This window comes from Carya illinoinensis, chromosome 16 (assembly GCF_018687715.1).
Source record: "Carya illinoinensis cultivar Pawnee chromosome 16, C.illinoinensisPawnee_v1, whole genome shotgun sequence".
Classification (NCBI taxonomy): Eukaryota; Viridiplantae; Streptophyta; class Magnoliopsida; order Fagales; family Juglandaceae; genus Carya; species Carya illinoinensis.
In genome coordinates, this window is record NC_056767.1 from 24,251,224 (window position 1) to 24,255,608 (window position 4,385).

A 4,385-nucleotide genomic window follows, 5' to 3' on the forward strand; every position below is an offset into this window, starting at 1 on the left:
TTTCGATGTTGAAAATAACTGTAAAGCCATTGCCAACCACGTGAAGCAAGTTTTCAGTTTTCAATTTAATTGCCTATTAGCGATCTTCTCGGGGAAGGAAAAAAAAAACGCGGGTGCAGATTTCTCAAGAGTAGCCATATTGAACATAGTGTCCATGAATTCCACAGTGAATGAGACCAACGTAAATGGCAAGGAAATCATGGGTTGCGGTTCGCTTCTGGTCGTTGCCTCAAATATAAAACATATGATCAAATAAATATGGTAACATTATCATGTTTAAGATTGTAATACCATTATTATATATATTTTATATAGACATAAAATTATAATAACATTATCTTAATATATATATATAATAAAATAATATTATATATATTATATAATATAATTATATATAATATAAAAAATATTATATATTTTAATTATAGAGAGGATTGAAATATTTGGATCAAATAGTACTACTGAATAAGCATAATGTTAGTCAAGAAATTAGAAGGAAAGAGGCCAAATAAGGAAAGAGAAGAGTAATAACATATGTGGTGGCGTGTGTGTACATATGCCCATATATAAGTTCCCTCAAAATATTTCCAAAACAAAAACGTGAGAAAACTTAAGCGCCAACCTCCCTGCATCAAATTTTCAGGAAAGTTTAAATTTCCCTCTCACTGCTAATTAACACGCTGCAACTCGTGGGAATGCCACCCTCCCATAAACTTAAACTCCAGCGTTGGCCTCTTTTCCCTCAATATTCAAGCCAATTGTTAGCGCCTCTTTCGTTCGTTCTCTTCATTTCTTTCTGTCAAGCCGGCGCTACCTCACGTCAGAAATACCATGAAAACAGCCCAACCACAGCGTCCCAATAGCCCGGCAATTTCCTCTGTTTTGCTATGCCAAAAACAAAGCAACCCACCACTAGTTCCACCTTAAACCACAACTCTTTGTGTCAAGCGAACCCACCGCAAGCTACCCAGTCCAATCGTAAAAATCACCTAGAACGGCAGCCTCTCATCAGCCATCGTGTGTTCCAACCTTTGCATCGAATGGTTGCTCCATCAACAACCGCGGTCATATCTACTTCAGCTATTAAACAAGTTTTTTTTTTTTTTTTAATTTCATTTTCTAGATTTTTTTTCATAGAAACAAGTTCCAGAAAGCGGTCATATCTTGTCTGGCTATGGCTTCACATCTGTTAAATCTTGCCCTTTTGCGATATCTTTGTTCTTCATTTTTCCTATTCTGTCTATTGCAGTTTCTCTTTTAATTTTTCTATTTTTCATTCCTTTTTTCCATCTTAACTGGTTTCAATCGTATTTCTCTTCCCGTTCTAGATTGCTCAAGTTTGTACCAACTTTGGTGTCAATATGGGGGAATATTTATGCTAAGTTTGCAAATTCTATGATGACGATGTAATTATGCTTTCTCAGATTCAACTACCTGAATGGGGAAAATAAAGAACTTTATTTATTTTATTTGTATCCATAGCAATTAGATTAGATTTTGTGTTTTATTCGTACACTCCACATTTTACTTATAGGTATGCTTACATGATTTTAACTTATTTTCTGAACTGCTCATATGATCAATCTAATGTTCATACGTTTGGATGGTGAAAAGAAGCTATGGCTACATGAACCTTAGTCTCATTGTTAATGGACCTCACTATTTGTCAAGTAAATCAAAAGTAACAAATGCATTCAAACTTGAAAGAGATCATGAACCAGATTTTCTCGTCTAGAAATTTTCCACTCAAACCACAACCAGGTGAATCAATACATGTTGGTAGCTTCTTTCAGAGTTAACAAAAAATTCTAATTTTGAAACTTTCTTGATTGAGACATGTTTCTTTGTGATTCATTGTGCGTTGCTTGTGAATCATTGATACATGTTTCTCTGTAACTTAAATTGCCATAGATGCAAAGGCATGGGATGAAGGAACGTCTTGATTCCATTAGAATTTTTATATAGTTATTGAATAGTCTGGACATATGGTTCATCCCATGGTTCATAGCTTAAAAAGTTTTGCCTATTTTGTTACTGCAATGTTTCATTGTGAGCACAGTCAACACTTTGCAGACGCCAATGATCAATGCTAGCATGGTAAGCTGTTCGATTTGCTTTTTAGGTTCTTTCTATGTTTATTCTTAATGCTATTTCCCTGTATATTTTTTGTCCCAGGTTCTTTGTGGCAGGCATTTTGGTGGAATTAACTACCTTGTTGGTGGGATTGCTAAGTTCTTGGCAAAAGGCCTGATTGATCAAGGCAGTGAAATACTTTCGTTATAGCTGACAGCTGTTCCTGAGGAGATGATCCGATTTTGTGAATTTTGTTTTGGAATTACCTTTCGTTATAGCTATTCCTGGTGAACTTATTCGATCTGGTATTGTTCCCATCCACAAGAAAAGCAGCTGAGGGTCAACATGAGATTGAAGAATGTGGAGTTCGTATCCATGATGAAGAATGGGGAGTTCCTATCCATGATGACAAGTAAGCCTCTCTATCCGTCTTTCCTCTCTCTAGCATTCACACATGCCCATAATATGACTGATTTCATATCTCTTATCTATCAAGCAGGATGTTGCTTGAGTTTTTGGTCTTAAGTGGTGCTCAAGTTGGGTTCTTTCTTTCGACTAACACACACTCAATCTTGTTTTCTTTTTGCAACACAATATCCGCTTTATTTCATTTAACATATATTACTCTTTAGAACCTCTAACATGATATATATCAACTTCATTCACAATCGCATTTGCCACTTCATCTATTATTCCTTTAACATATATTACTCTCTTTATTAATTTAGTACGACTTTTTTGATCTTTTCCAGGCTCAACGATTGCATAACAATTTCAAAGCACTATTGGATAAATGTGAAGAACTACCCATGAACGAAATGGTCCTACAGCCATTGACAAACACAATATGAAGAAGAAGAATTATCCATGAAGAACTTTCATGTGATTTGATTTGTAATTTTCAATTATTATATAAATAATCACCCATTATATCATATTTATTATTAATTTATATATTATATATATTTTTTATTGTGGTATATCATATTATTAGTGCGTTTTAAACGTCATTAATTAATAAAATGAGCCGGAAACATATTTGTAGTAGCATTTAAATTAATGTCATTAATTTAAAAAATGTGTTGGCAACAAACTAGTGGCTGTGTTTACATTACGTCGTTAATTTATACAATGTGGAAAAAATAAACTTGTGGTGTGGTTTAGATAAATGCCTTTAATAAATTTGCCAAAGTACTATTAGTGGCATTTAAATAAATACTGCCAAATTATATGATGAGCCGGCAGCGTACTAGTGGTAGCATTTAGATAACCGCCGTTAAATTAGCTCATTGGCGGCGTTTAGATAAACGCCATTAAATTACTCAATGTGCCGCCGCCAACATATTTTTAGTGGCATTTAAATAAATGCCGCCAATTTATATGATGTGTTGGCAAATTACTAGTAGCGGCATTTATCATAACGCTGCTATTTTAAAAGTGGCGGCGGTCAGATAAATGCAGTTAACAAATTCAATGTGCCGCTGCCAACATACTATTAGTGGCATTTAAATAAATGTTGTTAATTTATATGATGCGTTGGCAAATTACTAATAGCGGCCTTTATCGTAATGTTGCTATTTTAAAATTGGCGGCAGTCAGATAAATGCCGTTAACAAATTTAATGTGCCTTCGCCAAAGTACTATTAGTGGCATTTAAACAAATGCTGCCAATTTATATGATGCGTCAGTAATGTAGAAGTAGCGGTGTTTATGGTAACGCCACTAGTATATGCCAGGGGATGGCAACGATAAAGTGGCGGCATTTTGAAAAACGTTGTTAATGTAGGTACTATGGCGGCGTTACAAGAAATGCCGCTAAATTGTATATAAACGCCGCTAATGAGATTTACAAATACCGGCATTTGCGCAAATGCTGGAAACATGGAAATAGCAACCCTCCATTAACGGCGGAAGGTTACGCTGGTGAAAAAACGCTGCGAATTAATTAGTGGCCTTTTTTTGGATAGTTGCCAGTGCAAAACCAACACCGGCAATTCTATCTTTTTTTGTAGTGACTTTTGATAGGCAACGGGATAAAGTACTAGTGGGTGGTTGTCTGTGGTAATTTTGTGAGTGGCTTCTCTAGCTAAGCTGGTTGGGTGGTTGGCCACATGAAATATACTCATGAGAGATTCTGTTTATTAGCACTGCTGAGGAGTTAAAATATACGCACTTGTAATTAAGCCATAGACCAAAGGGACTGTCAACTAAGTATTGCTTAGCAACATCCAGATCTGAAAAGATAAATGTCATGGGTGGGTGGCTTGTATGAGATTTTGTTGTGGCCATGGAGCACTGAAAAGGGACTGTGC

General features: G+C 35.4%; 1 long non-coding RNA gene across 1 annotated transcript; it reads left to right on the top strand.

Annotated features, from left to right (window-relative positions):
• Positions 1 to 704: 704 nt before the first annotated feature.
• Positions 705 to 2,662, top strand: LOC122299680. The gene is made up of 2 exons (XR_006239719.1): positions 705 to 2,097; positions 2,176 to 2,662. It is a non-coding gene; the product is annotated as an uncharacterized LOC122299680 (long non-coding RNA).
• The last annotated feature ends 1,723 nt before the right edge of the window (positions 2,663 to 4,385 follow it).